The 7,286-nt window shown below is 43.0% G+C and overlaps 1 protein-coding gene across 1 annotated transcript in view; it reads left to right on the forward strand.

The window, feature by feature from the left end:
- The window catches only part of COMMD6 (COMM domain containing 6), a 14,619-nt gene extending 7,464 nt beyond the window's left edge, over window positions 1-7,155 (forward strand). Inside the window, exon 4 of the mRNA XM_035902407.1 lies at window positions 7,037-7,155. The gene's annotated coding sequence lies outside the window, so the exon portion shown is untranslated. The remainder of the gene's footprint in view (window positions 1-7,036) is intronic.
- The last annotated feature ends 131 nt before the right edge of the window (window positions 7,156-7,286 follow it).

Raw genomic sequence — 7,286 nt, forward strand, 5'->3', positions numbered from 1 at the left:
CTTAACTAGTATGTTAATTATTAAAAAGATGAGCATAAAGATTTCCAGTGACACAACATGCAGCATTTTAATGATAACAATATATACCATACATTGTATATTTGCAGTAGCTTAAAACAGTAATTTTAATTATAATAACATTTCTGCATTGTGACTTGCTCTTTAAATAGTATCTCGTTACATTTCTATTGGGGCCTATTCTCGTTTTACTTTTTTTTTCCCCCCGTATATACATCTCGCAAACAGATTATTCCAGATCTGTCTTGTTCGTAGAATAAGCATTTGCGTTTCTCTACCCAAGGTCTTCATGCAGTTTAACCACTCTAAAATCCTTCTTCCGTATTTTGCTACACAGCCTAGTTTTCAGTGTCTTTATGCCACGCTTAGGAATAGACTTCTCTGCTGCTGAAAGTGGCCCTGCTGCTTAATTCCCCTGTGAATTACCCCTGAATCTGACAAACAATGTTCCGATGTTCTTGGTACTACTGAAGCTGGAAAGTATTTTTCTGATCCTCATTAATGGGGCCAGAATGTCATCCTACGACGTCTCAGGCAGCTTACAAGTGTTTTAAAAAAAATATTCATCTGAGAGCCTGGCCAAATTAAAGCAAGAACAGGCTTTCTTCCCAGCAATGCAAGTACTGGGTGCTGCAACCACGTGTGAAGCTCTAGAGTGGTGTTGAAGTTTACATCTAAAATGAGCGGAGGAACGCAAGCGCACATCTCGTGTGCGTCACTGGTGTGCTGTGCAATGCGGCTTCTTGCAGTTGGGAAAGTGGGAAGACGAGAGATGCTCAGCAGTTGACAGAGTCAAAACAACAGATGTCAATTTACCTAGGAGAGAGTCAAGGATGACGAGAAGGAGGATTAAGGGGTTCCCATCTGGTTTGTTTTGGGGGGGTTTTGGCAGCTACGCTGGCACCGTCCTTGGTATTATGCTGGGACTACAAGTTCCCTGTTGTCCATGGTAAGCTGTACCTTCTCTTACCAGACGTACAGTACTGAGTTGTGAAGTTGCAGTACCATTTTTGATAGCGATAACACTGTTGAAGTCTCAAAAGTATTTCCATTTTCCTCTTGAAGAGGGAGAATTTGTGACATTTGAAGCACTCTTTGTCTTCCACAGCATCTCAATTCCATATTATTTCTGCACTTCACTGCAAATCTGCTAATCTTTCTAGCCTGCGGTTCATTCTTTGTAATATTATATTTGTGGAATAATATTGAGATGTTCATTTTGGGTTTGGCAATGACAAGAAACCCTGTCTTAGTTTCCATTTCTGGAGAGTTGGAGGGGACCAGGATCCCTTACAAATCACAAAACGAGGTAGAGTGCGCTGTCAGGAAGAGAAGCAGACTCTAGCAGCTGAAGTACTCTTCTTCCTCATTTTTTTCTCTTCTTTGTGTATTATTGCAGTGGTTAGGGAAGCGTAGGGAAGTAAATGCCTCCTTTATATAAAAGAAGAAATAATTGGGAATGTGGAAGTTCTTGTTGCAGAAGTTGCTCCATCTCCTGTGAGAACTAGCTTTGCAACTGGCCTGAGCTGCTAGCAGCCACCAAACTGTATTATCTCAACAACAGGGACTTGTGTAAGCTGATCTGATACCCTTTTTGGAGGAGGAACCTCAAAAACAAAAATAAAAATCACAAACACTCTCACCTGGAAAGATGCCGTGATCACACGTAAGCACACAGGACTCAAGATTAAAGCTTAGTTTTAAACAAAAAGCATTGCTGTTCTTCACTGCATTGAAAGCAGTCTGCTGTGCCAGAAAGTTTCATGGGATGACTGTTACATGAAAAAAAATGACAAATAAGAATCTGTTCCACCATCAAATGCTTCTTCCTGCCCAGGGAGGTGGTAGAATCCTCATCCCTGGAGGTATTTAAAAGAAGGATAGATGAGGTGCTTAGGGACATGGTTTAGTGGTGGGATGGCAGGGTTAGGTTAAAGGTTGGACTCGATGATCTCAAAGGTCTTTTCTAACCAAAGTGATTCTATGATTCTATGATTCAATGGATTGTGTCTCTTAATCAGTGAACGTTAAATGGAGTAACGATACACCAAGCAGTGACCTAAAATGTGGTGGGTCATCTTAAGTTCTAGAGATGTTTATGAAATTTCTAGCTAGGGATTATTCTCTTACGAACTTTGCTCATTCCAGTTCCCCTAAATCTGTTTTCGAGTGGTTCTTATCGGCAGAAAAAATTATAATCTGTCATTACAATCAAAAAAGATTAGCACCATTTAGAAGAAAAAAAGCCAGCCCCCATCAGATTAATTTTTCATCATTTTTATTGTGTACAAACTGCAGTGTCTCCTCCTACTGACATGTCTCTACAAGACTGATACGTCTTACTCAAACCTTTGGCATTACATTTATTTTACATAATAACCTCTATACATCCTGCAAAATAAACAGTTTTCATTATTTCTAGTGATGTTTTTACATACTTAATAAAGCAGGCACCAGAATTTCTCTGGTAGCTAAAGTTTGAAGCCTACTCAACTTGCTTTCTCATGCTTCAATTGTATTTCCAAAAGTTAATTCTTCAAATAAGATTGGGTAGTTTAAATCAATAAAATGTTTTCTAAAGTAAAAATGTCTGCATCTCAGATCTCACTAAAAGGTGGTCTGAGAGTAAAATAAAATTTGACTAGTTAAAAAAAAATGCCAATACGGTAGTGGACTTTGAAATCCCAGAGAGTTAAGTAATAGCATTCTTAGAAAAGCAATAGGATGACAAGCGATTCCAGCTACAGAGCACATTACTGAAATAAAGTCCTCTACTCCAAGGCGGTGGAAGTTACGCATAAATTACAGGATTGTAAAGTCAAGTCTACAGCTCCTCTAATGACTTAGTATTTTTTCTGCAATTAAAATTGTGGCTAGAAAGCTTAAGGGGATGGATAATTACTAGCAATTAACAGTCGGATCATGTGAGATGCTGAGGTCTCTCCGCTCCTGAAGAAATTACTGAGAACTGTGGTTGCTTACCATTTTGCAGGTTTAAATCCTGTAACACTGCAGGTGAACTGCTGATCCAGACACGATACATGAAATGGCTGCTGCGGTGCTGTGTGCAGAACCAGTATACATTATCAAGGGATTGTCTTAATGAACAAAACATCTTTCCTTTCATAAACAGAAGGAAAATGTTATTTGCAAAAATAATCTTTACATGTCGTGCTCCACTGACGAGCATATTGAATGCAAAATGTTCAGAGGAATTGACTTACATTTAGTTAACCGTCCCTGTGTTTGTTTGCTTCAGCGGTATACCTTATTTTGAAAGATTTTGCATTGGACGTCTCTTTAGTCAACAGAAATCAACGGCAGGTTATCAACAATTCAGAAGAGTCTGACTGGGTATGTGGTTGGTTTTCTCTGACCAACTGAACATGTATTTGCAGCACGTGATATGGGCAATTATTGAGCATAGTACTTCACGCGCTTTAGATCTTCCAATATAGTTTTTACATTTAATTTTACGGTTTGTTTTCAGAAGCTTGCCCCATAATAATAATAATACAAAAAGGAATTAAAAAAAAAATCGTGGCCTCTCATCAGAGGCTTTGTCTGTCATGTCTATGCATGGGTGCTGCACTTACACTTCTTCCCATCTGGGATGACCTGGAGAGAAACTGCTCCTTCGTCAAGAGCAGACATGTATTTTCAGAGCTCTGTGGATAAGGGCTGTGGAAAGTTGCTTTCTTCTCTATCCCAAAGTTTCTGATTCCCATTGACTGAGCAATAAGGATGATATAGTTCAGGCTAATTCCTAACTATATTATGCAAAGAATTAGAGGATAATGATTTTGTTACCATTATAGTTTAAAACGCTAGGGGAGAAATTACACGAGAAGCTTGTCAGAGGTCATGGGCGAAAGAATACTGTGCTCAATATGAGAAAAATTAGCAGGTTTTAACTTGAAGGTGGGTGAAATCTTAGCATTGAAAAGAAATGAGAAAAGGCGCCCAACTTCAAGAAGAAAAGTTATGTAACTGAAGGACTGAGTTTCTAATGAAACATGATTTAACGAGAAAGTGGTAGGCAGATTAAAGGATAAGAAACAAATGATGAAGTAAATGGATAAAGGTAATGGCCAGCTAAGAGGGATTATTATGAAGAATCAATTCAGAGAGACGTAAAAAGCTGAAGTGAGAAGAAAGCATAAGAACTTTGGATTAACATCTGAGAATTTGATTTTTGAAGGTAGTTAAAATATTAGTGGTAGAGTTTATATAGATTAATTTCATCTTAAAAGGGATTTGTATGAAGAATTCAATAATAAAAATGGATTAGGCCAAAATAACCAGATCTCATATCATATTAAGCCATATACCACGCATATGCAGGACAATCAGGGGATCAGGCCCAGCCAGAACAGGTTCATGAAAGGCAGGTCCTGCCTGACCAACCTGATCTCCTTCTATGAGCAGGTGACCCGCCTGGTGGATGAGGGAAAGGCCGTGGATGTTCTCTACCTGGACTTCAGCAAGGCCATTCACACTGTCTCCCACAGCATTCTCCTAGAGAAGCTGGTGGCTCATGGCTTAGACAGGCGTACTCTTTGCTGGGTAAAAAACTGGCTGGATGGCTGAGCCCAGAGAGTTGTGGTCAACAGAATTAAATCCAGTTGGCGGCCGGTCACAAGCAGTGTTGCCCAGGGCTCAATTCTAGGGCCAGTCTTGTTTAGTATCTTTATCAATGACCTGGATGAGGGGATTGAGTGTGCCCTCAGTAAGTTTGCAGATGACACCAAATTGGGCGGGAGTGTCAGTCTACTCGAGGGGAGGAGGGCTCTGCAAGGGGACCTGGACAGGCTGGATCAATGGGCCGAGGCCAACTGTATGAGGTTTAACAAGGCCAAGTGCTGGGTCCTGCACTTTGGTCACAACACCACCATGCAATGCTACAGGGTTGGGGAAGAGTGGCTGGAGAGCTGCCTGGTGGAAAAGGACCTGGGGGTGCTGGTTGACAGCCAGCTAAACATGAGCCAGCAGTGTGCCCAGGTGGCCAAGAGGGCCAATAGCATCCTGGCTTGTATCAAGAATAGTGTGGCCAGCAGGAGTAGGGAAGTGATCGTGCCCCTGTACTCAGCACTGGTGAGGCTGCACCTCGAATACTGTGTTCAGTTTTGGGCCCCTCACTACAAGAAAGATGTTGAGTTGCTGGGACATGTCCAGAGGAGAGCAACAAAGCTGATGAGGAGTCTGGAGCACAAGTGTTATGAGGAGCGGCTGAGGGAACTGGGGTTGTTCAGCCTGGAGAAAAGGAGGGGAGACCTTGTTGCCCTCTACAACTACCTGAAAGGAGGTTGTAGTGAGGTGGGGGTCGGTCTCTTCTCCCAAGTAATGGGCGACAGGACAAGGGGAAATGGTCTGAAGCTGTGCCAGAGCAGGTTTAGGTTGGACGTTAGGAAAAATCTTTTCAGTGAAAGGGTTGTCAAGCATTGGAATAGGCTGCCCAGGGAAGTGGTGGAGTCCCCACCCCTGGAGGTATTTAAAAGACGGGTAGATGAGGTGCTTAGGGACATGGTTTAGTGGTGGGATGGCAGGGTTAGGTTAACAGTTGGGCTTGATGATCTTAAAGGTCTTTTCAGACCTAAACGATTCTGATTCTAAGTAAATCACCCACCTGAAGGAGAAACCAAATAGCTTTATGTAACTGGCACAATGGTGACAATTTAAGAATTTTAGATTCGTCTCCCACATTTTGTTCCTCACAGTTCTACCGATAAAATAATTGGTAAAAACTGAAGCGCGTCCTTAGCAGCTGAAAACCCAGCTCTGTGGCATGTTCAAGTGAAGGCTTCTTGCTCCGTTTGAACGACGCGAGAACACCAATGGGTCTGCGATTGCTTGGAAGAATTTCAGCCTCTTTTTGCTGTGGGTTCTTTTTTTTTCTAAATGTATTCACATGACTGTCTCATCTCGGAGGTGGCGTTTGTAAGCAGCTCCCCCTTAGGCTGCCTCATTCGAGCCATTTCATGATTACCCCCATACAAAAATCACTGCAACAGAATGTACGTGGGGGATCGCCGCCGTTTGAGTGCAAACCCAGCGTTTGGTTCGCTTCTCTGGTCGTCAAAAATCAGCCTTCACGCTCAAGCACAGCTTCGCGCTCCAGGTGAATTGTCTAACCCAACCGTTCCCCAAAGGAGGGAGTAGCCTCGCTGCCCTCTTTGCCCCCGAGCAGCTATTCCCGCTTCCTCCATGCCAAGAGCGGCCTCTGCGTGAGCGCCGTCACTTCAATATTTACGAGGCAGCTCGCAGGACTGACCTGGCAGAGAACGAGCCGTTGGCCGCAGCGTTAAACCCATGCCAGCGGCTGCTTGCCAGGAAGCCAACGGGTCTTCTTCCAGGTTGTGCTCTTAGAGGATGCGAGCGCCTCCCAAACCGTGTGGACCAAGGGACGAGAAATTTGTTATGTTCACAATCCAAAAAAACGTGGCCGTTACTATTCTAACCACCCCAGTGGTGAAGCCGACCGTACAACAACGCGGTTCAGATGTTAAAGATGTGTGAAAACAATCAGCTTGGGAAAGCGATTCCATCCCGGCTTTAACTTGTACCACTGCAGCAAACGTTTAAAGCTGGTGTCCAGCCTAGGTAAGACTTTTTTGCATTAGCTGCCCTGTTCTAAGAATAGAATCATAGAATCACTTTGGTTGGAAAAGACCTTTAAGATCATCGAGTCCAAATAGCTTGGTGCAGGACGTTGTGGGAGGTGGCGTATTTTGAGGTCTTTCCCAGTCGGAATGTTAAAACTGAAAATTACAACCAATAAACCAAAATGCGTAAGCCAGATGATTGATCTGGGAAAAAGAAGAGGAAAATACTTTGCTTGGGAAACGAGTGTGGTGACGCTACTGAAATACGATGGGTTTTGTGTCAGTTTAGGCTGTTGCGTGTTGTGACCCGCAGTGCCACACCACCCCTCTCTGCCCAGACCATCTCAAGCCTTGAATTGCACAAAGCCAGCTCTTCAGCTCAAGCTACAGATACTTTTTTTTTTTCTTCCCCCTAGATGGGGTCAAAACAGTTGCCGTAAGAGCGCGTTACTGGGAATCATCGCCGCTGTTGTAAACAGATGTGAACACAAGGACGGTCACTAAAAATTGACAATTATAAAATGGATACGGATGCTGGGAGACTGGAAAAGCTCCGTCCGGCTACTTCCTCAGGTGGAGCAGACCAGTTACTAACAACATTTACAGTAGGTGGCGGATTTTTCGTTGACAAGAGATGTTATCGCGATAACGGGGGGGGGGAGAGGA

The sequence above is a fragment of the Egretta garzetta genome, unplaced genomic scaffold, assembly GCF_000687185.1.
Source record: "Egretta garzetta isolate BGI_Z169 unplaced genomic scaffold, ASM68718v1 scaffold129, whole genome shotgun sequence".
Taxonomy (NCBI): Eukaryota; Metazoa; Chordata; class Aves; order Pelecaniformes; family Ardeidae; genus Egretta; species Egretta garzetta.